Source organism: Lepidochelys kempii, chromosome 3 (assembly GCF_965140265.1).
Source record: "Lepidochelys kempii isolate rLepKem1 chromosome 3, rLepKem1.hap2, whole genome shotgun sequence".
Lineage (NCBI taxonomy): Eukaryota > Metazoa > Chordata > Testudines > Cheloniidae > Lepidochelys > Lepidochelys kempii.
The window spans coordinates 11281933-11308338 of record NC_133258.1 but is presented as its reverse complement, the minus strand read 5'-3'; the positions used below and the strand labels follow the sequence as shown (position 1 = coordinate 11308338).

Here is a 26406-nt window from a genome sequence, read left to right as displayed (position 1 = left end):
CGCACTCCAGGGTACCATTCAAGCAGGATCTGATGATTTTAGAAGCAAGTGGCTGTCTCTCAGATTCCCAGAGATCCTGCCTAGACAATCACTCAAAATATCTCCTGTACAAAGAAAAGAGAATCAGATTTTTTGATATTTTCCCATAGAACAGGAATAATGTGATGTTTGATTTCAAATCAAAAAGCACAGGAGGAATTGCCCAGTCACTCTGTGGTGAGTGAAGAGGTTCCTGGTTAACTCCATCAAAGGGAAATTATTTCCCCTACTGCGATATTCTGTTACAGAGTTTTAAGGAGGATAGTTGTATGGATCTAAACAGGTGAACTGGCTGCCTGTAAAAACTATACTAAAACTATACTGCAGAAAAGCATGACTCACATCCAGATACAGTTCTATCAAACACACCTTGGGCACAGCTGAAGCTAAAATGACAGATAATTACTTAGTTGATAAATAACTTGCTCATAATGAATGAAAGGAAATTCCAATACTATCTATGGTTAGCTCTGTTCTGGTGGGAGTTCCATGCTAGCAGCCTGGCCTGGTGATGGCACAGATCTCTGGGCATGCTCAGTGAATCAGCCAAGAGCGTCACCCTGCAGCTGCTTACCCTGGTCACCTCAAGCCTAGTTCCTACAGGTCCAAGGGGCTCCCAGTTTCACACGGCCTGTCCTCAACCTGCGTCTCTGGTGCTTTAATAGGTGGGAAAATCTCTCACCTTCCCAACTGCTTCTTGGGGAGCTGTACCTGATGTAACATTAATTTGACCTGACTGGGCATTCTGTATCGTTTTTGACAGATACTGCCTGAAACAAGCAGAGCAGGAATAGAAAGGCTGCATATTTGCCATGTGGCCAAGTTAACTTTTCAAAGGAGCCTTCATGTTAAAAACATTAAAAAAATCCTTCCGAATAGTGTTCACATTGATGTCACCAAGATTTTCATAATTGCCTCCCTTGGTCTTCAAAAGGGGAACAATAAAGGGCTAAGAGTCTGTACTGAGCTGCTTTAAGGACTGAAGGATTCATGAGATCTTAAATGGCTTTCAATCTTTAGTGGACTGGTGCTGTTTTAATTATATGGAAGAGTCAGCGCTTCTGATGATATGCCTGTGTCACCCACTGGTCAGCGTGCATTACATGTCCCCTCTGTGTCTCAATGTGACAGAACGCACTCCCTACACATTATAGCAATAATCTTTGCACAAGGTATGCCTTGTGAGGTATCATTAAAAACTCATGACTTGCTGATCAGTGATATCATGGTAAAATGTGTATAGCAGCATTATGTGTGAAGTTATAAACTTTCCACTATATGATGTTAAAACTGCATGTTCAAAACTCATAGAGAACCAAACTGGTCAAACAGGACTGTCTTGAACAAAGGAGTGTATGTTTGCCTTGATTTGCATGTAAGTGGTAAATGGAGTCATAAAAGGGAGAAGGGAGGAAACAAAAGGAAACCTGCATGTGAGCATACACAGGTGAGAAAACCTAGCAGGGAACATCCTTCCACGCAGACTTTTTGTCTCTTGGTTCTCAGCTGGAAATGCTTTTCAAGTGGGGGACTGAAACTATAAAAAGGAGGTACAAACACCACAAGAGACCCCCTCTGTCTCCCTGTCCATCTCACTCTTTGCACCTGAGAAGACAAAAGAAATAGCTGTTGGACTCTGGGGGAGGGGTCCTGACCTGTAGAGTTTGGACAGTAAGACTTCTGGAAGCATGTGGTGAGAAACTTTGCTTGAGTCTAATATAGTTTGTTAAGTTAGGCATTAGAAAGTATTTTATCTTTATTTTTCTTTTAACCATTTTTTTACTTTTATGCCTCATTGCTTGTACTCACTTAAAATCTCTTTAGAGTTAATAAACTTGTTTTATTGTTTTTATCTAATTCAGTATGTTTAAGCTAAAGTGTCTGGGTAATTCCATTTAAAGTGATGAACTGGCATATATTATTCCCTTAAAGGAATAACACGCTTAATATATTTGGTCTGTCTAGGAGAGGGATGGACAGTACAGGACATACATTTCTGGGGGGAAATCCGGGACTGAGAGTGTGTTGGGGTGACCTTGCAATCTAACCGAGGCTGGTCAGAGCCAGAGTGTGACTCAAGTGTGGCTGGCAGGCTGCAGTTACACACAGACACTCAGGGGGTGACTTGCATGCTGGAAGGCAGTTTGTGAGCAGCCCAGGTGGGAGCTACTGCGGCAAGGTAAAGTCAGGTTCCCAAGGTTGCAGGGCAGAGATGACAACCCCTCACTGGCCTGGATCACACCCTCCTATGTCACACTGAGCTACAGAGAATGGGATTCTTTTATAGCCTCAGCTAGAGAGCCTGGCCCTTTAGCTCAAATTGTAGAGACTCATGTGCTTCACTCTGGAGATGTCTGCTTCAATCCTCCATCTGTTACAATGCCCTTCACACTTATGTGTTCTACCTATTCTGCAAGCTGTCACACACAAGCTACTATACTCTCAATGCAGCTCCTCATGCACGTTAGAATTTGCAGCATCTGGACCCATATATACTGTAAGGAAGCCCAATGAAATGCTGCACTGTACCTGTTCGACTGATGTTTTAATGAATTTGTTAGTTTCCACTCAAATATTTTTCACACTGGGTTCATCTGGATGGACCCTTTAGTGAGGACTAGGACACACGTTCAGTTACCACGTTCTGCCACTTTTGAGTTAACTAGTTTGAAAATACTTTACTGTATTTACTTTATTACCCTCCCTACACACACACACACATTTACATCCACCCTCAGGTGTCAATACATTCAAACATTTTTGGCTTTTCTCCATAATTTTGTAGATTTTAAGGCCAGAAGGGACCATTAGATCACTAGTCTTACCTCCTGTATAACACAGGCCATAGAATTTCTAAGTCAAACTATTTACAATAATATAAGTATATTACATCTACACAGAAACCTTTATTAATTAAATTTGTAATGTCATAAAAATTAAATAAGGTTTATTTAACATGACCTATTGTCCAAAAAGCCATGTTGAATGGTATTATCTGTATTTCTAATCTTTAATTCTTTATTGATTGAGTCAGCTTTTCTAGTATTTTGCCAGGGATTGATGTCAGGCTAAGTGGCCTATAGTTACCTGGACTACCCTTTTTGAATGTTGGCATAACAGCCACACTCTTCTGAAATTTCCTCAACATTCCAAAATGTATTAAAAATTATCAGTGGAACAGAGATGTCATCAGCCAACTCTTTTAGGACTCTGCAGTACAAGTTATCCAGGTCTGCTGATTTAAAATGGTCTATACCTAGTAGATGTTGTTTAACATCCTCCTCAGTTACGAATGGACTAGATAGTAGTTCACCATCCTCCTGTAAGATCAGTACATCAACCTACTTCTTTCCAAATACAGAAGAGGAATATTAATTGAACACCTATGCTTTTTCTGCCTCATTATTAACAATTTTACCACCATACAGGAATGGGCCCATAGCATTTTAAGGATTTATTTTCTTCTTGATATATTTAAAAAATGCCTTCTTGTCCTTAGCCCGCCAGCCATGGATTCTTCCCTAATGTCCTTAGCTTCCCTTATCATATTGCTGCACTGCATCACTTCTAATTTAGATTGATTATTATCTATTTCCCATGTTTCTCATTTGTTATAGATATTATTTTATTTCTAATTGCCTTCATTCCTCTGCAGACTGATAGAGTAGACACAGTTCCTGTACTCTTTCCTGCAGACTTTTTTTTTGTTACTGCTTGATTTCTCTATTCTAAAATATAAAAGCAATGTAGACAATGGGGTTTTTGGGCCCCAACCTCTGCCCATATATGAAGCTTTGGCAGCATATGGAGGCTGTAAAAGCACCAAATGTCCTGGGGCGAGAATTCGCCCAAAGCATGAGCAGTACATGGCTGCCATAAGAGGGCTATGCTGTCCCTGTTGCAAGCATTGGAGCTGGGGTGGTGCTGGAGACATTGCTGGAGGCTGTCAGGTCTAAGGGGACATACCCAGTAACGCTGAGAACTGTGCAGACTCTGAGCTGCTCCAGGCTGTGGATTAACCCTAAGAAAACCTGGGTAAGGCAGTTGTAAGTAGGAGCAGCCATTGGTGGCCTAGAATGTGGAGAGCACAAAAGTGGCTTAAGTATCCTTTGTCCCTTGCCTCTGGACTGAGCCTCCAAGCGCATTAAACTTCAGCTTGGATATTGGACAAAGAGGAAGAAATATTTCCGTTCACACGGCGATGTCTCTCTTGTGACTTGTTGAACTTACAGTTTACAGCAGCTGTACTTTCGAGAGCATATTCCAACGAATATATAATTGTAGGGACATGGTCCAGTGAAACAGATACCAGAAACATAGCTACATCGCTTCCTGGACCTCCAAGCCTGCGAGAATTCTGCAGAAAGAAAAAAAGAGTCTTAATCATCATTCTGCAGAGTAGGGTAAATACGACTTGAGATTCTTGGATAACAGGCATTTCCCAGGCACTAAGACTTGGGGAAGTCAGCCCAGTTATTTTCCAGGGCTAAAGTTTATCACAGCTTCAGTGCTATTTAAATAGCTGCATTTCTCTGCACCTGCAGTGACAGCCTCTAAGAAAACAATGGCGTGAGTGAATTAAACAGGGGCACTGACTTCCGAGCTGCAGAGTTCAGAACCGTACCTCTGAGCACAGCTGTCGTTCACTGCCCCATCCCTTTAAGGCAGGGGTCTCAAACTCCCGGCCCGCAGGCCATCTGCAGCCCGCGAACCTCCCCAGTGTGGCCCGCAGGGTTCCAATAGTTTTGAGGCCGGGTCTCTCCCTTAGCCCCACCTGCCGCTCCTGGGCGCTCCCCCCCAGGTGATTTACAATGGCCTGCCGCCCTGGCAGCGCAGCAGAGCTGAGCGACCTCTGCCTGCTTCCGCCATGTGTCTGCTGGCCCCCCCAGAGTGGCCCCGGGGCGGGAAGGGGCTGTGCCTCAGTGCTGCCCCTGCCCCCAGTGCCCCTGCGGCCAATAGGAAGCTGCGGGGGCGGTGCCCCAGGTAAGCGCCACACCCCCATCCCCTCCCACATCCTGCACCGTGCACCCCCACCCGCTCCTGCCCCCAAACTCCCTCCCAGAGCCTGCACCCCCACCCCCTCCCCATATACCCCCTCCCGCCCCCAAACTCCCTCCCAGAGCCTGCATCCCCGCCCCTTTTCCACACACCCAAACTCCCTCCCAGAGCCCGCATCCCCACCCCTTTTCCATACACCCAAACTCCCTCCCAGAGCCTGCACCCCCTCCCCACACCCCCCAACCCCCAAACTCTCTCCCAGAGCTCGCAACCCCACCCCTTCCCCCACCCAAACTCCCTCCCAGAGCCCAACCTCTCACCCCTCCCCCACCCAAACTCCCTCCCAGAGCCTTAGGCAGGTGGGGGGTGGAGTTTTGGGGGGCAGGTTCTGAGTGGCATGAGCGACATTATTGGCCCGCTGGGAAGATTTGAGGACTGGCACTGGCCCTAAGGTAAATTGAGTTTGAGACCTCTGCTTTAAGGAATGCAAAGCAAGAGGCTGCCTACATCACTAACTTCCCTTAGTGGCCGCTACTGTGGTTTTGATTTCGTCAGGCTCTGAGAGTGATGTACCAGGCAGTACCATCAATGTAATTTGGCTAAGTAGGGTTAAACTGGCTCAGCGCTGAGTTGCATGACTACAACTTTTTGAAAGAGAAGGGCTTGAAAAAGCCCCTCTGGTTTGAATGCCTGAATGTCTGTGAGACTCTGCCCAAACTTTATTCTGAAGATTCACTTGGGAATAGTGTCTTCATGACCAATTTCCAGTTTTTGTTTATACCTGAAGGACCCTTATTTTGAAAATGCAGCTCAAATGTGCAGAGCCAAACCCTGTAGACTATTTACGTAAGAACATAAGAATGGCCCTACTGGGTCAGACCAATGGTCCATCTAGCCCAGTATCCTGTCTGCCGACAGTGGCCAATGCCAGGTGCCCCAGAGAGAATGAACAGAACAGGTAATCATCAAGTGATCCATCCCCTGTCATTCATTCCCAGCTTCTGGGAATTTAGGTTAGAGCATTTAAACTGGAGGTTATTGGGCATCCTAAATGGAACATGGTTGTGTCGGCAAAAACTGTCTCACTGTTCCCAGCCCTATGAACCTTCCCTTAGACCAAAGGGTATATTGAAAGAGGTTGGTCAGACTTCATTTTTTCTGTATCCCATCTGGATGTTCAGTCCTGTGATTGCCTGTTAGAGGAAGAGTATGTGCCATGCAGCTAGAACATGGGGTGGCTTACAGCAAGTCCCAGCAAGCTCTGAGGAAAACACTGAAGGGAATTTTTTTTTGACTGGTTATAATTCAGTCAGATCTCAATGATTCTTACTGGGGGCAGCAAAGACACATCCTGGCCTTCAGGACAATGCCTCTAAAATGTCATATGTTGTCTGAAAACTGAAGAGGTGCTAGAACTCATAAGGAAAATGCCAAAAACTTATTTCTAATAGAAAGCATTGGGCAACCTTAGTGTGTGCTCCCAGCTATTCCTCTAGCTCATCCCTTGTCTTCCTTTTCATCTTACCTGGGGCACCCTGGAGCACCAGGAAGACAAGAGCAAAGAGCAGATAAAGGATCTTCATGGCTCAACGTCGGCTGGGATCTCAGTGTCACTAGAGGGAAGAAACACCAAGACAGAGAGGAGACAAAGTCCCTATATTTCTTGGACACTGAAGACTGTGATATGCTGAGCACTAGAAATATTGTTCTAATCCAAATTAAATTTATAATATGTGTTCTGTAATAAGAACATAACTTTAGTATGGCCGTACTGGGTCTGACCAAAGGTCTATCTAGCCCAGTATCCTGTCTTCTGACAATGGCCAAGGCCAAGGGCTTCAGAGGGAATGAACAGAACAGGTAATCATCAAGTGATCCATCCCCTGTTGCCCATTCCCAGCTTCTGGTGAAATAAGTGTTCTAGGGACACTTCAGAGCATGGTTTTGCATCCCTGTCCATCCTGGCTAATGGCCGTTGATGGACCTATCCTTCATGAATTTATCTACCGGTAGTTCTTTTTTGAATTCTAAATCTCTCAATAATAATGATTGTTATCAATATAGATCCATAGAAATACTACAGAAATACAATTATGTGAGGCAATATATATTTTAAAAACAGATGTTTTGTAACTAACTGTAATTAACCAGTTTCTGAAATTAGGTTTCTCATGGTAATCTCTTTCTCCTTAGCCAAAGTACAGACTGGATAATTATCAGTTCATAAATATTTATGTATTTTATTAGCCAATATAGAATTGAAAGCAATTAAGGAATTACAGAGCAAAATAAAGGTGGTTGGATGCTCACGTTTGTGAAATTTATAAGAACAAATTCATCACGTGATGTTATAGTTTATCAAGAGATAATAAATCACATCAATTCATTCTAGGCTATATAGTCATGTTTCTTAGTTAAACTTTACCGAAGTTCTGTACAATGTTGGGCAGGTGACTTTGGTACCAACATGGAACTATGAAACCTTAAATGCAGATTCTTATTCATTTCTAATTAAGCTGATCACCAGTGAAATTATTGGAATGCCTATGGCAACTGAACCAAAAAGCTCTAAATTTACAGTTTAGAAAACCAAACAAGTTACTTAAGTTCTAAGAATGATAATTTAATTAGTTATCACACATTAAACCCCAGACAGATAATGCAGATAATGATTTACAGTATTCCAGTTTCTCTGGAATTTTACCAATATTTAGGCCACTTTAACTAAATATCCAAGGTTAACTAAATATTCCAATAGTGGTAACAATTACCAGGCAATTCAAAGCTTCTTCCTCTTTTTGGGTTAGAACTGCCAATTTCGCTCAACCACAAAAACGGATAAACTCTGAAACACTCAGGGTTTCTCTCAGCTATCTTTTGCTGTAGGAAATATTTCCTTTTACAAGTATTTCTCAACCTCAGCACTCAAAATCACGTATGGAGTCACTCTAATTTCTGGACAACTAAGCTTCAGTTTGGTAGTGAAATACAAGTATATGTCACACACTTTATAACAGCTTGCTTTTCTCCATCCTCCTGGCCTGGGGATATCAGAAACTTTTGGATAACCGGGAGTTTGGCTAAAGGGAAATGCTAGGAAATTTAGAGCAAGAAGCCAGGGGCAGGAGGAACATGAGGGGCTGTGCTATGCTGCAATGATGTGGGTCCCAGCAGGATATAGACAGAGCCCAAAGAGAGGCAGAGATGAGGGTGGAGGAGAGAAAAGGAGAAGGAAAGAAGGAGGAGAGGGGGACAAGCTGCAGGAGACAGGAGCCTCCTTGGTTCTGCACGAGTGCTTCTCAGTACTGACAGCCCCGGGGGAGTAAGCTGACCCTACCCCTCACTGTTTGTACTGGTGCTTGCAGAACCCAGGGCTATCAGAACATTTTCAAGCAGCACCAAGGATGCTCCTGTCTCCTGTGGCTCCTCCACATCCTCTTCTCTCCTCCTTTGGTTCCTCCCCTTTTCTCTCCTCCACCCTCCTCTCATTCACCTCACTCCTACCGTGGTCTCTATCTCTTAACTCCTCTCCTTTCTTCCCCTGTCCTTTCTCCGCCTGAGTCCTTCTCCATTCAGCCTTCACTTTAACCCCTTCATTTGTTTCTATCTTGCCTGTTTGCTCCCTCTCTCTCTGTCCCCCTCTTTGCTCTCCTCCCCCACCTTATCTCTCATTCTTCCCCCCTTTTCTTGCTGGTCTCATCCCTAACTCCAGAAGTTTTTCCAAATTGTAGTTCTCAGCCTTAAGGTTACTTAATCAGTGGGTGATTAACTAACACATCACTACAGGGGACACGCTATGCATTTGGATAACTAGGATTTCTGGATAAAAGGAATTCAGATAACTGGAATTATCCTGCAGATGATTTTAACTCAGGAAGCTTTAAAATAACCAACTTTTCCTTGAGGTAAACAAAACACAGGCAGTTTTTCTACTTATCCATTTATATTGGCATGACAGCGAGTTCTCCAGCTCAGCCTCCCAGTAGCCTTGAGTGGTTGCTAGAAAATTCATTCAGGTAGTTCATTCACTACTTGTTCTCTTTCTGGATTTCATAGCTGTCTGCCTAGATAAGATTTTAAAAGGAGAGTTAAAAGGGTGATTATTAAAAAAGTGACTTTAGTAGTTACCAGACAGGAGGCGCTCTCAGTTGCCAGGTGATGACAGTCCTGCTAGCCGTCTCTCTGATCCAGATTTATGAGCTACAGAGAGTGATGTTTTGAACAGAAGAACCTGTTTTATATAGTTTTTGAAGGCTTGTTTTCTTCTTTGCAAATCTGCCGTGGGCCAATCAGAAAGTGATCTGTGCTTCTGGGGAAGATTTTAAATTTCCAACCACAATCTGGATGTTGGAATTCTTGCAACTCTCTGTTGGGAAAATGCCATGGTCTTTGAGCAAAACATCTTGTGCCATCCCAGATTGTGTAAAACACGGTAGCCCACAGAAGTTTGTGCAAAATGTCTTGGGACATATAACGAACACCTCTGATCATCCATGAACATCCTCAGGCCACTCTCCATAGGCCTCCCTGCCTTGCTGTTCTTGGCCAACTTGACACTTCCCCAAGTGTCAGTTTCTTTGTCAGCACTTTGAGCGGCCGGCAGAAATCTCTTTCTTTTAGTCAGGAGAGAGTCTATATGTAAAGTCCTTTTACATTCCTTGATGATTCTGTATGTGTTTCATAGTTCATCATGCAGCAACATAAAGCCACTTGACTCATTTATTACTAATAAAGTTGTTAACAATTAAATCAACAGTAAGACAAACTGCTCTACATGGCTCTGTACCAGTAGCTGGGAAACCTCTAAATTTCATTTGTGAGATAGTAGAATGGTATGAAATATTTAGAAATAAATACTACTACTACTAATAACAATATAAAGTTGCCTCTGCTTTGTGCCAGTCATTGGCTCTTTTGGTTGCCTAGGCCCTATAAGATTTTAGTTGAGTTCACCTTACAGATTTTCACTTCACATTGGCTTTGAACGTTATCACCTTCATTAACATAAATCAAAAGCTGTGTTACCTTTGATAACGTTAGTTAGATGTTTCAGGTGGCGCAGATAAAGACACCTAACGTTGAGGTTGCCTGACATTTATTCTATTTGCCCCTGTTTTCAATTACTTACAACTTTGCCAGACTTAAAGTGTATAAAGTTTCCTGTGGTGTGAAGTGCAAATCCAGTGTTGGGGTTTTTTTTTAGCAACAAGCCTCTAGCTGGATCTGTACAGGAAAACACAGCTGGGACATGGGCATTTTGTTAGGGTATAATTTAACCAAGCCTGAATGGCGTTCCATGGAGGCAGCAATGGAACAGGCCTGGCCTCAGCGCTTCTCACCTACCCAATTTAATATTTCTGCTGCAAACCATGGAGGTATTAATACACTTAGTTCAACATCTTTATTAATGATCTGGGTGATGGGATGGATTGCACCCTCAGTAAATTTGCAGATGACACTAAGCTGGGGGGAGAGGTAGATACGATGGAGGGTAGGGATATGGTCCAGAGTGACCTAGACAAATTGGAGGATTGGGCCAAAAAGAATCTGATGAGATTCAACAAGGACAAGTGCAGAGTCCTGCACTTAGGAAGGAAAAATGCCATGCACTGCTGCAGGCTGGGGATTGAGTGGCTAAGCCTCCGTTCTCCAGAAAAGTGGATGAGAAGCTGGATATGAAACAGCAGTGTGTCCTTGTTGCCAAGAAGGCCAACGGCATATTGGGCTGTATTAGTAGGATCGTTGCCAGCAGATCAAGGGAAGTGATTATTCCCCTCTATTCAGCACTGGTGAGGCCACACCTGGAGTATTGCATCCCGTTTTGGTCCCCCACTACAGAAGGATGTGGACAAATTGGAGAGAGTCCAGCGAAGGGCAACAAAAATGATCAGGGGGCTGGGGCACATGACTTATGAGGAGAGGCTGAAGGAACTGGGCTTATTTAGTCTGTAGAAGAGAAGAGTGAGGGGGGATTTGATAGCAGCCTTCAGCTACCAGAAGGATTTCCAAAGAGGATGCAGCTAGGCTGTTCTCAGTGGTAGTAGATGACAGAACAAGAAGCAATGGTATCAAGTTGCAGTGTGGGACATCTATGCTGGATATTAGGAAACACTCTTTCACTACGAGGGTGGTGAAGCACTGGAATGGGTTACCTAGGGAGGTGGTGAAATCTCCATCCTTAGAGGTTTTTAAGGCCCGGCTTGACAAAGCCTTAGCTGGGATGTTTTAGTTGGTGTTGGTCCTTCTTTGCTGAGGGTGCAATCAGTCCCATCATCCAGATCATTAATAAAGATGTTGAACAAAACTGGTCCCAGGACCGACCCCGGGACACTCCGCTTGATACTAGCTGCCAACTAGACTTCGAGTCATTGATCACTACCTGTTGAGCCCAACGATCTAGCCAGCTTTCTATCCACCGTATAATCCATTCATCTAATCCATATTTTTTTAACTTGCTGGCAAGAATACTGTGGGAGACCGTATCGAAAGCTTTGCTAAAGTCAAGATATAATCACATTCACCGCTGTTCCCATATCCACAGAGCCAGTTATCTCATCATAGAAGGCAATCAGGTTGGTCAGGCATGACTTGCCCTTGGTGAATCCATGTTGACTGTTCCTGATCATCTTCTTCTCCTCCAAGTGCTTCAAAATGGATTCCTTGAGGATCTGCTCCACGATTTTGCTGGGGACTGAAGTGAGGCTGACTGGTCTGTAGTTTTTCACATTATCTTTCTTCCCTTTTTAAAATGTGGGCAATATATTTGCCTTTTTCCAATTGTCCGGGACCTCCCCCCATTGAAAAGTGAAAACCTGTAAAGTGAATCCCACTGAAATATTATAAGGCCTGTATGAGATTGGATCAGGTCATCTGTTTCACTGCCCATTTCAAAGAGATCTGAAAACATATGTGGCCATCCTCCTACCTACCAAATTAAGTGTAGAGAATAATCAGATATGGTGCAGAGGATACAGCTGTTCTATCTTACTACTCCAAAAAATTATCAATATTATTAGTTGCAAACCTAGTAAAAGACTCAAGTCACTTTATGTTGCGGCATGATAAGCCATGAAACAAGAACGGAATCATCCAGGAATGTGAAAAGATTGTACATAAATAAATTCTGACTTCAAAATGAACATTTTTGTAGGCAGCTCAAAGTGCTGTCAAGTGACAAACTGGTAGTCAAGTAAAAAGAAGAGGAGTACTTGTGGCACCTTAGAGACGAACAAATTTATATGAGCATAAGCTTTTGTGAGCTACAGCTCACGTCATCAGATGCATGCAGTGAAAAATACAGTGGGGAGATTTATACGCATAGAGAACATGAAACAATGGGTGTTACCATACACACTGTAACAAGATTGATCAGGTAACGTGAGCTATTACCAGCAGGAGAGTGCGGGGAGGGGGGAACCTTTTGAGGTGATAATCAAGGTGGGCCATTTCCAGCAGTTGACAAGAACGTGTGAAGAACAGAAGGGGGGGGGGAAATAAACGTGGGGAAATAGTTTTACTTTGTGTAATGACCCATCCACTCCCAGTCTTTATTCAAGCCTCAGTTAATTGTATCCAGTTTGCAAATTAATTCCAATTCAACAGTCTCTCGTTGGAGTCGGTTTTTGAAGTTTTTTTGTTGAAGAATTGCCACTTTTAGGTCTGTAATCGAGTGACCAGAGAGATTGAAGTGTTCTCCAACTGGTTTTTGAATGTTATAATTCTTGACATCTGATTTGTGTCCATTTATTCTTTTACGTAGAGACTGTCCAGTTTGGCCAATGTACATGGCAGAGGGGCATTGCTGGCACATGATGGCGTATATCATATTGGTAGATGTGCAGATAAACAAGCCTCTGATAGTGTGGCTGATGTGATTAGGCCCTATGATGGTGTCCCCTGAATAGATACGTGGGCACAATTGGCAATGGGCTTTGTTGCAAGGATAGGTTCCTGGTGACTACCAGTAGGGAAGGATACGAAGTCATGCAAAGTTTCACAAGGACCACAGCACAAGGAGGTCTAAAGGAAGAGGCCTGAAGAAGTAGGTTGCTGATCAGAGCTAAATCAGCAGGTGTTCTGTGTGTATCCCAAGACATTTTGCACTAATCACTGTGACCTAATGTGCCTTACACAAACTGGGATAGCACAAGATGTTTTGCATGAAGATCATGGAATTTGTAGAGAGAAAGCTGGAGGAACCCATGAGAAATGCCTCTTTTTGTCATTGATAGGGTGACCGTATGTCCGGTTTTGGCCAGGACAGTCTCTTTTTTAAGCCCTGTTCCAGCCATCCTGACTTTTGAAGCAAAACTGGGCATTTGTCCCATTTGCTTTTGCCAACTTGATCAGTTGGTGAGAACTAATGGGACAAATGCCCACTTTTGTCAAAAAAGTGGGCTGTGGAGGAACATGGGGTGTGTGTGTTGAGTGGCGATGTCAGCACCATGCAGGGGGATGTAGGGCTTGGGTGGGGGGCAGGCAGTGCTCGGGTGAGCAGTGATGCCAGCCCCGCTGGGTAGGGGAGTGCAAGGCTTGGAGGGGGCCTCGGGCGAGCGGCTCGGGCCTGCACGAGGCAGGTAGAAGGCGTCGGTCTAGCCCCAAGTGGTGTCCCATTTTCCCTTTGGGAAATATGGTCACCTTAGTCATTGGATGATGAGAAGGGACAGCTTGTATTCAGGTTGGATGTTTCCAATCTTTGCCAGAATCATGGGTCATTTTCTGATTGTTCCAGGTCAGTTTTAACGAGAAGTCAAGCCATGACACCCTTCAGAAACTGCATAAAACAGACTGTTTTGATCAAAGTGTTGCTTCCTAAAGCCAAAATAACTGAATGAGAGAGAGGGAGAGCACCTGACATCACTTGGTCGCTGAGAGCACTCCCTGTCTAGTAACAACTCAAGTCTCTTTCCCAAGAAGCAATTTAGTAAATTGATCCTTTTAAGTCCTACAGTCCTACCTAAGGCAACAACTGCAAAATCCAGGAAGAGGACATAACTATCATGACCCCCTGAGTGAATGAACTTTCTATCTATATTGAGAAACCAGTCAGTGCTACCATGAGGCTGAGCTGGAGAATTCACTTTCATGCTCCTTTCAATGGATAAGTCACAAATGTAACCCTTCTGCCAGGCCGAGTTGATAGCAGCAAGGGCTGGGTTCAGTACACAGGGGTTCCCTCTCATCAAAGCAAATGCAAAACTGGCTTGAGCCCCCACCCAGTGACCTGGGAAAAATCTTACACACACCCCTGGGCACCTCAAAGAGGCAATACTTCCTCTCTCGCAAGCACAGAGTCTCGGTGTAGCAGAGAATCTTTAATAACATGAGGTAAACGACATCAGCATTAAATTGGGAAAACACCACAACTAGGGTTCATCAACCAAACCATGAGCAAAGACCCACCCCAGCAAATTGGGCCATGTCCTTTCCCTCGGGTTCTTGAGTCCCACAACCCAAACGTCTCTTGAGTCCAGCAATCCTGAAATCACCCAAAGTCCAAAATGTCCACAACCCCAAAAGTCCAGCCCCAGAGTTCAAAAGTTCATCTGTAGAGTGTTACTCCCCAGTCTGGGTAAAAATGTGCGTGTGTGTGGGGAGGAGAAAGAGGTAAGGGGCACCTTACGTGACCTGAAGCCGACTGCCCCACAGCTCCACAGGGCTTCACTCTGATCCGCTCCACAGGCTGCTCTGCTCTGCTCGCCATCCCACGAACTGCTCCACTCCACAGCACACAAGAAGCTCCCGCCGTCCCCTGAACTGCTCCACCAGCCCATCCACAAAGAGCTCCACTGCACTCTAGATCTTCAGGCTCCCCACAACTTGACACAGTGCTCAGCAATTTCAGCTCTTAGTAATTTCAGCTCTTAGTAATTTCAGCTCATAGCAGTGGGAGCCTTAGTGAGGGTGCACCATAAGGCCAAAGTGAATTCAGCTCAGCACCTGGAGCTAGACTCTTAATAGACCCAAAATTAGCTCTGACATTCTACAGTGGAGAGTTGCAATTGGTATTTCAGGCCCTCACAAAGGGGCCCACACCACCAGGTACTAATACCTATCTCAAGCCTCTCTCATTTCACAGAGTTTTGGAACTCATGTCCCTTGCCTAGCGAGTGCTACTTAGTTGATGGTGAGACCCTCCATCATACAAAAAGCCAAGTACAGTTCCACTGTCCTTGATTCCCATAATCAGGGTAATAACACTTTATTCTTCCTGCCCCAATAACAGAGACACTGGGGATCCCACAGCAGCCAAAGTGACCATTTGGGCAGCTATGGCCTCATTCTAGGCGGGGTGGGTGTGTCTATGCAAATGAGATTGGCCCCTGAAGTTCCTTTCCACAACTTGCCACACCTCACCACCAGATGTCAGGGTGGAGCTCATCCTGACTCTGCTTACACAAAAATACATGTGTTTTGTTTCCCAAATGAAAACTTGATTATTTTAAAGCTGAATACTCCTCTGAAAGTATGTACCCGAGTTAAAACCATGTAAATGGCTAAAATGTGTGATATACACTTGCATTTCTCTAAGAAATTGAATCCTTGTTGTTTCAAAATTGTGGTAACTCAATATGTGATTAAGATTGTTGAAGTCTAGAAATAGCTGTAACAGGAAACTGCACTTATCAACAGCGAAAGATTGCACAGAGAAAGTCTGAGTAAAGCCTAATAATCTTACAGATTTGTGGTCAAGAGATATTGACAGCTTCTTGCACAAAAAGAGGAAGAAGCTGTCAATTGTCTTGTAAGCTAATGATCTTTACCACTATTTGATTATATAGTTAAAGTTGCCTAAGAGCAGACAGTGTTCATCAAATTCCAGAGAAACAGGAATGGTTTAAATCATTATTTGCACACTACCCTGGGGAGTCTTCACTACATGGACAAACCCTCATAGACCCTCACCTCGCTCGCTATCAACTCTCTTTACATCCTAAGAAAGGCCTCAACCACTCCCAGCTGCCCAAGCCCTCTTAAACCCATCCCCATCTCCTCCAGATGTCAAGCGTCCTTCAAGTTATGTCTCCAGTGGACGTGGAGGCGTAATTTCGGCTAGCCACCCCAAGAAAGTGTCCGGAGTTTCAGATAGGATCATACTCAGCCTGTTCCACCCCTTGCACTTCCATGGCTATACTTCCATTTTTAATGCGCTAGCTCCATCAGAGTTTGTGTGGTACATCTACCTGAACTGGAAATGACCCCTTAAGCCCCAGTGTAAACATACCTCTAGAAGATGTGAAAGTTGATAAGCTCTGTGCAGCTAGGGAAGGGAGAGATCACGATTCCATCATCTATATGCATGTAACCCTTCTGCCCGTCAGAGTTGGCAGCAACAAGGGTCGGGTTCAATATCTAGGGGATCCATTCCAATAACACAATGCAAACCGGCTCGAGCCCCCACCCAGTGACCTGGGACAAATATATACCACCCCCGCTGGGCGCCTCCAAGAGGCAATACTTCCCCTCTCGCAAGCACATAGTCTGAGTGTAGCAAAAAGCCTTTTAATAATAGAGAGAAACAATGTGGCATTATGTTGGGGAAACACCACCAACCGGATTCATAACACAACCCATGAGCAAAAAACCCACCCCAAACAATTGGGGCATGCCCTTTTCCCTTTGGTTCTTGAGTCCAGCAACCCCAAATCACCCAAAGTCCCAAAAGTCCAATGACCCAAAAGTCTCTGTCCCTGGTCAGGGCAGCCCCAGAGTTCGAAAGTTTATCTACAGAGCTTTACCTCCCAACCTGGGTGGAGATGGGGGCAGGGGGTAAGAGGCACCTTACATGATCTGAAGCTGACCGCCCCACAGCTCCATAGGCCTTCGCTCCGCTCCGCCAGCCGCCCCACGAACTCCTTCGCTCAGCTCCACTCCGCAGCCCACAAGCAGCTCCCGCCGTCCCACGAGCTGCTCCACCAGCCGGTCCACAAGGCACTCCAGCTGTCCTACAAACTGCTCCACCATATATCTTCAGGCTCCCCCACTACTTAACACAACGCTCAGTGATTTCAGCTCTTAGTCAGTTCAGCTTGTAGTAGGGGAGCCTCAGTGCTGGTGCACTATTAGCCCAAAGTGAGCTCAGCAGCCTGTAACTAGACTTCTAATAGAATCAAAATTAGCTCTGATATTCTGCAGTGGAGAGAGGAGGAAGTACAATTAGCATGTAAGGCCCTCACTAGGGGGCCCATACCACTAAGCATTAATACTTATCCGCAGCCTCTCTCAAGTCACAGAGTTTTGGAACCCATGACCCTTGCCTAGCGAGTGCTACTTAGGTGATGGTGAGTCCCTCCATCATAACAAAAGGCCAAGTACAGTTCCAAGCACAGTTCCCATAATCAGGGTAATAACAATTTATTCTTCCTGCTCCAATAACAGAGACACTGGGGATCCCACAGCAGCCAAAGTGACCATTTGGGCAGCAATGGCCTCATTCTAGGCGGGGTGGGTGTGCCTATGCAAATGAGATCGGCCCCTCACCACCAGATGTCAGGGTGGAGCTCATCCTGACTCTGCTTACATGCATTTCTAAAGTGTCTTTCACTGGCACTCCTGGCTCTCAACCACTGGATGACTGCAGCAGCAAAAAGATGCTCCTGCTAATTGAGCATCAACCTTGAAGTAGGAACCTGCTGTCTCACAGTGCAGCCTGCTGGACTTTAGTGACAGAACAATGAAGACAATCACAATCTGCCTAGTTAAAGGTGTGATCAACTTTCAGATGCAGATCCCCCACATTTAAAGACTTAAAAAAATATCTATGTGACAACTGGGGGGGAGGGATAGCTCAGTGGTTTGAGCATTGGCCTGCTAAACCCAGGGTTGTGAGCTCAATCCTTGAGGGGGCCATTTAGGGATCTGGGGCAAAAATTGGGGATTGGTCCTGCTTTGAGCAGGGGGTTGGACTAGATGACCTTCTGAGGTCCCTTCCAACCCTGATATTCTATGATTCTAACTGGTCTATGATTCTATGAATTCTGATGCATGGTGGAATGGGTGAGGTTGGTTTCAGGGAACCTTCGAGGAAGGATCCCATTTGAATTTTGGGAAATCATATCACCAATTGAAGTAGACAAAATATTTCCTTTTTCTAAATTGTTCTCATCTTTTTATGGACAATCAAGTGCTTAAATATGATCTCACTTACACCAGTTTACACAAGGGTCTGATGGTTTCAATAGAGTTACTCCTGATTTACAGCAGTCAATGTAACAGGGAGCAGAATCAGGCCTTAGACCTTAATGCAGATTGGTCTAATTTCCTCTGCTGTCCTCAATGTGGATGATGAGTTTTGAAACAGAGGGACAGTCTAGTTGCCATGGAGTTCCACGCTGGGTAACACCGTACAATCAATCTGTGACCGAACCCAGCTCCTCTGACACCACAAACTGAAAGGATTTGTAACAGTTATAAGAAATAAATATCTACCCACAAGAACTCATTGAAACCTACAGAGATGTGTGGACCATCATCTATCAACACCCATGTGTGGTATTAACATGCAATAAGGACTTCTTTAGTATATTTTATTTAATTTGTTATTTTAAAAAAGATAAACAAGATGGGTTTCTGAAGAGAATAATGCTAGAAAGAGCCCCCTTGCCTCCCACCAAAACACATACACACACACTTCAAGAATATGATCTCAGACCAGCTTGCTTTTATTAAAAGGAGAATAACAAATCTTATATGGGGGACACAAGGACTCCCTTCTGGAATTTCTCCAGCTCACAAGGTTCTTTATAGCCCACATAAGCAGCACTTCAGGGTTCCATTGAAGCAGGATCTGATGATTTTAGAAGCAAGAGGCTGTCTGCCAGATTCCCAGAGATCCTGATTAGACAATCAGTCAAAAAAATCTCCTGTATAAAGAAAAGAATCAGATTTTGTGATATTTTCCCACAGAACAGGGATAATATGATGTTTGATTTCAAATCAGTTACACAGGAGGAATTGCCTAGTCACTCTGTGGTGGGCAAAGAGGTCCCTACTGTGACATTGTGTTACTGAGTATTAATGGAGATAGTCAGGTGTGTCTAATCAGGTGAACTGGCTGCCTATAAAATCTAACTGCAGAAAAGCACGACTCACATCCAGGTACAGTTGTTCTATCACACACACCTTGTGCACAGATGAAGCTAAAATGACAGATAATTACTTTGATGATAAAGAACTTACTCTTAAAGAATGAAGGGAAATTCCAGTTCTGTCTGAAGGCCAGCTCTGTTCAGGTGATAGTTGCATATGAGCAGCTGCTAGCATGGACACTCTAGCCTAGTTCCCTGGCTCTCCCTCTGCAACCACAAAGGGCTACCAGCTTCACATCTCCTGCATATTTGGTGTTTTAGTAGGTGGGAAAATCTCTCACCCTCCCAATTGCTCCTCTGAAATCTGTCCCAGCTATAACATTAATTTTCCCATGGTGAGTATCCTGTGTAGCAGGGTTTGGCAAGGTTTGGCACGCGGTCCATCAGGGAAAGCCGCTGATGGGCTGGGATGGTTTGTTTACCTGCAGCGTCCGCAGGTTCGGCCGATCGCAGCTCCCATGGGCCGCGGTTTGCCTTCCCCGGCCAATGGGGGCTGTGGGAAGCGGCCACCAGCACATCCTTCGGCCCGCACCACTTCCCGCAGCCCCCATTGGCTGGGAACGGCGAACTGTGGCCAGTGGGAGCTGCGATCGGCCGAACCTGCGGAAGCTGCAGGTAAACAAACGGTCCCAGCCAACCAGCAGCTTTCCCTGACAGGCTGCATGCCAAAGATTGCTGATCCCTGGTCTAGAACCTATCCTTTCAGAACCCCTGGGAGACACCCATATCCAATGATGATTCCCAATGGCAGCTATTTTGAGGTTGTTATATTATATTAGTGTGAGCTTTGCTGAAATTGTATGATGCTAGGTCTTTTTATCAGAATCTTGTGCAGTACTAAATACAAACTCTTTACAAATGTATAAGCATGTTACAGTTACAAACTTACTTTGATCAACCAAACTTGTCATGTCATCAAAAATTTAATTAGGTCTATTTACGAAGATCTTGTGTGCATTTTGACAGTCATTAATTATATTCCTAATATTTAATTATTGATTGATTGAATCAGCTTTTCCATTATTTTGCCAGAGATTGTTGTCAACCTAATTGGCTTATAGTTACCTGGATCATCTTGCCTGCCATTTTTGAATATTGGCATAACATTAACACTTTTCCAGTCTTCTGGTATTTTCCTACTGTATTAACAATAATCAGTGGAACAGAGATCTCCTCAGTGAACGCTTTTTGGACTCTGTGGTGCAATTTTGGACTCCGTGGTGCAATATCCAGGTTTGTTGATTTAAAAAAGGTTATCCCTAGTAGATGCTGTTTAACATCCACCATAGTTACTAATGGACTAGACCAGTGGTTCCTAAACTTGTTCCGCCGCTTGTGCAGGGAAAGCCCCTGGCGGCCGGGCCGGTTTGTTTACCTGCCGCGTCCACAGGTTCGGCCGATCACGGCTCTCAGTGGTCACGGTTCGCTGCTCCAGGCCAATGGGAGCTGCTGGAAGCGGCGGCCAGTATGTCCCTCAGCCCGCACTGCTTCCAGCAGCTCCCATGGGCCTGGAGCAGCGAACCGCGGCCACTGGCAGCCACGATTGGCCGAACCTGCGGATGCGGCAGGTAAACAAACTGGCCCGGCCCGCCAGGGGCTTTCCCTGCACAAGCGGTGGAACAAGTTTGGGAACCACTGGACTAGACAGTAGTTCACCATCCTTATGTAACATCAGTACATCATCCAGCTTTTTTCCAAATACCGAGCAGAAATATTTATTGAACACTTCAGCCTGCTCTGCATCATTATTAACGATTTTACCACCTCCAGGGAATGGACCTATACCATTGTTAGGGTTTCTATTATTCCTGATATTTTAAAAAATGATTTCTTGTCCTTAGCCCTGCCAGCCATAGATTCCTCCCTGATGTCCTTAGCTTCCTTTATCATATTTCTGCACTTCATGACTTCTAATTTATATTGATTACTATCTACTTCCCCTGTTTCCCATTTGTTACAGATATTGTTTCATTTCTAATTGTTGCCTTCACTTCCCCAGCAGACTGATACAGAGGAGATGCAGCCCCCACACTCTCTTGTGGAGACTTTTGTTGCTTCTGCTTGATTTCACTCCTCTAAAATATAAAAGCAATGTTTGACAACAGGGTGTCTTGGCTCCAACCCCTGCCCATATATGATGCTTCAGCAGCAGAAGGAGCCTGTAAAAGAACGACAAGGGGCTGGCAAAGAATTCGCTCAAAGCGTGAGCAGCACACGACTGCCATAAGAGGGCTCTGCTGTCCCTGTTGCAAGCACTGGAGTTGGGGTGCTGCTGGAGATGTTGCTGGAGGGTCTAAGGTGGCAATCCCTGTAACACTGAGCGCTGCAGAGAAGTGGGGCAGCTCCAGGCTGCAGAGTTGCCCACAGGCATCCTGAGTAAGGCCGATATAAGGAAGAACAGCCACGGGGGTGATTCTAATATATTCTGGGACCACTCCCACCCCCACGTGGCCTAGAACGTGGGCTGTGCCATAAGCATTGAACCTCCAAAAGCATTAAACAACAGCTTGGATGTAAGAAGGAGAGGAACAGGTATTTCTGTTCACACTGCAATGTCTGCCTTGTGGAATGCTGAACTTACCTTCGACAGCAAACGCCCTGTGGATAGCAACTTCTAACGTGCACAGAATTGGACGGACATCTTAGAGGGAAGCAGGCACCTCCAAGCTCTCCACACGCCAAGGTGCTCCTCTCAGCCTGGGAGAATTCTGCACAAAGAAAAAGAGTCTTAATCATCATTCTGCAGAGTAGGGTAAATAAGGGCTGGAGTCCAGGATGACAGGCATTTCTCATTCACTGAGACCTGACCACTTCAGCCCCAATATCTTCCAGTGCAAAAGTTTATGACGACTTTAGTACTATTTAAATGGCTGTAGTTCTGTGGACATTCAGTTGTAGCCCCTAAGAAGAGAATGGAGAAAGTTATTGAAATGGGGCACTGGCTCTCTGACTGCTGCGTCGAGAACTGTAGCTCTGAGCACTTGCGTCCTTCACTGCCCCATGCCTTTAAGGACAGAAAACAAAAATCTGCCTACATCACCCACTTTCTTTAGTGGCTGCTGCTGTGTTTTGGATCCCCCCTGGCTCTAATTGTGATATGCCAGGCAGTATGATAAAGTCAATTTGCCTAAGTAGGGTTGAATTGGCTCAGCACTGGGTTGGATGATGACAACTTTTTGAAACAGAAGGGCTTGAAAAAGTCCCTTCTGGTTTGAAAGTCTGACTGTCTGTGAGACTCTGCACAGATTTCTTTCTGTAAACTCATTCATGAATACTTTCTTCACAACCAATTGCCAGTTTTAGGTTATACGTGAAGAGCCTGCCATTTTGAAAAGGCAGCCCCAATATGCACAGCCGAATCTTTTGGAATATTTAGGTTAGAACATTTTTAACTGAGGTTGTTTTGTTTTCACCAAACTATCTACAACCAACAGATCGAAACCTGAACCCTAAAATGATGCATTGTCATGGTTACAAACACTGGCCCACTCCCTGATAATAAAATTTTAGAAATAAAGCTAAGCACATAGCTGTGGTAGGTTCTGAGAGATAATGGGGCTACAACACTGGGATGAGGGGCTGCCATTTTAGAGATCTGGGTTCTGTTCCCAGCTGTGTAACATCTCAGGGGAACATGAGGCCTGACTTTATGATACAGGCTGTGAAAGGCACAGAATTACTAATAGTTGTCAGCAGCAGAAGTTATATTTTAAGTTATTGTCTCCTGGCCTCCAGCCCTACGTATCTTCTCCTAGACCAAAGGGAATATAGAAAGGGGTTGGCCAGACTTTATTTGGTCTGTGTCCCATCTGGATGGTCAGTTCTGTGATTGCCTCATTATAGGAAGAGTATGTGCAGTATGGATAGAAGGTGGGGTGGTTAAAGCAGCAAGAGCTGAGGAAAATACTAAGGGAAATTTAGATTTTTTTTTTACCGGTCATAATTTAGTCAAATCTCAGTGCTTTTTCTTGGGGGCAGGGCACTAAAGCTCATAAGAAAAAAGTCAGAAAAGTGTTTCTAACTGAAAGTGTTAGGCAACTTTAGTATGGGCTCACAGATGACCCTCTATATCATTCCTCATTTTCATTTACATCTTACCTGAGACACCCTGGAGCACCAAGAAGACAACAGTAAAGAGCAGGTAAAGGATCTTCATTGCTGAAGGTTGGCTGGGAACTCAGCGTCACTGAAGAGAAGAGATCCCAAGACAGTAAGGAGACAGAGCCCCTGTATTTGCTGGAGAGTGGGGATTATGATATACTGAGTTCTAGAGATTTTGTTTTAATTTAAATGACAATTATAGTATATGTTCTGCAATCTGCTAGCAATAATAATGATCATATTCTAGACAGCATCCTAGATCTATCTCCTAGGAGGACTTCAGAGATATACAATTGTGTGATGCAAGATAAATTTAAAAACAGATGTTTCGTAAATAATTGTAATTAAGCAGTTACTTAATTTTGGGTTATTATGGAAATCTTGTTTCCCTGAGCCAAAATACAGATTGGAGAATTGTTGCACATTTATGTATTTTATTTGCAAAAAGAGAACGGAAAAGAATTAAGAAATTTCAGAAAGCGAAACAAAGATGGTTGGATGCTCATGTTTATGGAATTTATCATCATGTGATGTTACCATTATCCAAGAATTAATCAATCACATCAATTAATTCTAGGTCTTATCACAGTCTTGTTACATTGGCAAACTTTACCTTAGCTCTGTATTGCACTGGGCAGGTGACTTTGGCACCAACACTGAACTATGACTTCTTTAAAGCAGATTCTTATCCATTTCTATTCATGTTGTTTGCCAGTGGAATTATGGGAATACCTGCGGCAGCTCACCCAAGCAGTTACTTAAGTATTAAGAATGCCAATTCAATTAGTTATCAAGCACTGAATTCCAAACAGAGAATGATTTAAACTAGAGGTTGTCACCCTTTTTAGAATCACGCCCCACCTTAGCATCCCCCTCCCAGCGCCCCCCACTTACAATAATTGGCACCGAGTATTGCTAATGCATTTGTTGTACCTAGTAACCTTTTTAAAAGAGCCTACATTAACATCTGCCCAGTTTTCAAAACTCAGTTAAAGCCTCAAAGAGCGCAGAGGGTCTTGTGATCCAATGCGCCAGACGAGAAAGTCGCTCACTTGTAGGATTGCAAATGTATAGGCATGAAGTAGGGCCAATTTTCAGAGAGTGGCTTTATATCCTGGCACGTGGGGTTGCAACGCCACTCACTCCAATCTGGCCTGGCTGCCCCTCAGGTATGACCCTGTGGGCCAGATTGCAACGTCACTCACTCAAACTCTCAAACCAGCCACCCCAATACCTCTCAAATTCGACACAGGCATGCCTCCATCATGAACAGGGGAGGGGACAAGCTAGGCTAGGTTGGAGTGAATGGCATGGTGACCCTGCATAATTATTAGAAGGCTTGCTTCTACCCCCTAGGAAGTTTGACACATCCCCTTAGTTGAGAACCTCTGATTTAAATGATTCCTATTTCTCTGGAATTTTACTAGTATCTATGGCCACTGTGACTAAATAGTCAAAGTTACCACAATCTGAATATGTAGTCAACATGGTTTTCTTTCCCCAGCCAATTCAAAGCTTCTTCCCCTTTTTGTCAAAGTGTGGAGTGGAGAATTATTGCACATTGACATATTTTATTAGCCAAGTCAGAATTTAAAGCAGTTAAGAAGTTACAGAAAGAAGAATAAAGATGGTTAGATGATCATGTTTATGAAATTTCCCAGCACTGACAGCCCCAGGCAGGAAGCTGGCCCTGCCCCTCACTATTTGCACTCGTGCATAAAGAGCCCGGGGCTGTCAGGCCAGGAAGTGCTCAAACCGTATCAAGGAGGGTCCTGTTTCCTGTAGCTACTCCCGACTCCCTCGCTCCCTTTCTTCTTCTTCTTTCGTCCCCCTTTTCTCTCCTACACCCTCCTCTCTACCCACCTTTGTTTCTCTTCTTCTTAACCCATTCTCTTTCCCTTAACTCCTGTCCTGTCTCCCTTTGTCCTTTCTCTCCTTGAACCCTTCTCTTTTCACTCTTCACCTTAACCCCTTCATCTGTTTTTTTCTTGTCTGTTTGCTCTTTTTCTCTCTCTTCCCTATCTTTTCTCTCCTCTCCTACCTTGCCTCTCATTCTTTCTCCCCTTTTCTCATCCCTAACTCCAGAAATCTCTTAAATTGCCATTCCCACAGTGTGAATGTTAATCAGTGGCTGATTAACTAAGACAGCACTACAAGGGGAGCACACTGGGCATTCAGATATCCAGGATTTTCAGATAAAGGGAATTCAAATAACTGGCATTATCCTGTAGATGGTTTTAACTCAGGTAGTTTTAAAATTACCATCTTTTCATCTGGGCAAATAAAACACATGTATTACTGCTACTTATCCCTCAAAACTGGCAGGAAGGTGTGTTCTCTGGTTCAGCCTCACAGTAGCCCTGGGTAGTTTCTTGAGATTACAACATCTGTGTTCTTGTTCTCTTTCTGGATTTCACAGCCATCTCCCTAGACAGGACTTTAAAGGAAGAGTTAATGGGGTGATTTTCAGGGAAGCGACTTTAGAAGTTACCAGACAGAGGGTGCTCTCAGTAGCCAGGTGATGGCAGTCCTGCTCACCGTCTCTCTGATCCAGATTTATGAGCTTCAGGGAGTGAGGCTTTGAACAGAACAGCCTGTTTTATACAGTTTCCGAGGGCTTGTTTTCTTCTTGGCAAAGCTGCTGTGGGCCAATCAGAAAGTGACCTCTGCTTCTGGAGAAGATTTGAAATGTCCAACCATAATTAGGATATTGGAATTCTTGCAACTTTATCTGTGGAAAATTTCATGGTCTTTGTGCAAAACATCTTGTGCCCTCCCGGATTGTGCAAGACACGTTAGGCCACAGAGGTTTGTGTAAAATGTCTTGGGACATATAACGAACACTTGCTGGTTTAGCTCTGGTCGACAATTTACTTCTTCAGGCCCCTTTCCGTTGGCCTCCCTGTGGTGTGGTCCTTGGCCAACTTGACACGACTCTGTGTCCTTCCCCAAGAAACAATTTCTCCATCAGCAGTTTGAGCTGCCAGCAGAAATGTCCATTTTGAAGGCAGGAGAAATTCTTCATGTAAAGTCCTTTCACATTCCTTGATGATTCTGTATGTGTTTCATAGCTCATCATGCTGCAGCATAAAGTCATTTGATTCATTCATTACTTACAATGTTTATTACAATTAAATCAATAGTTAGACAAATTGCTCTACATGGCACTGTACCAGCAGCT

General features: G+C 44.4%; 1 long non-coding RNA gene across 2 annotated transcripts; it reads right to left on the bottom strand.

The window, feature by feature from the left end:
* Nucleotides 1–18727: 18727 nt before the first annotated feature.
* Nucleotides 18728–25789, bottom strand: LOC140908115 (uncharacterized). Of its 2 annotated transcripts, none has more exons than XR_012157770.1 (4): nucleotides 25717–25789; nucleotides 23223–23310; nucleotides 21706–21832; nucleotides 18728–18899 (listed from the first exon to the last, which is right to left on the bottom strand). It is a non-coding gene; the product is annotated as an uncharacterized lncRNA (long non-coding RNA). The 2 variants fall into 2 exon arrangements; XR_012157769.1 differs by having other exon boundaries at nucleotides 23223–23360; nucleotides 25717–25786.
* Nucleotides 25790–26406: the final 617 nt, after the last annotated feature.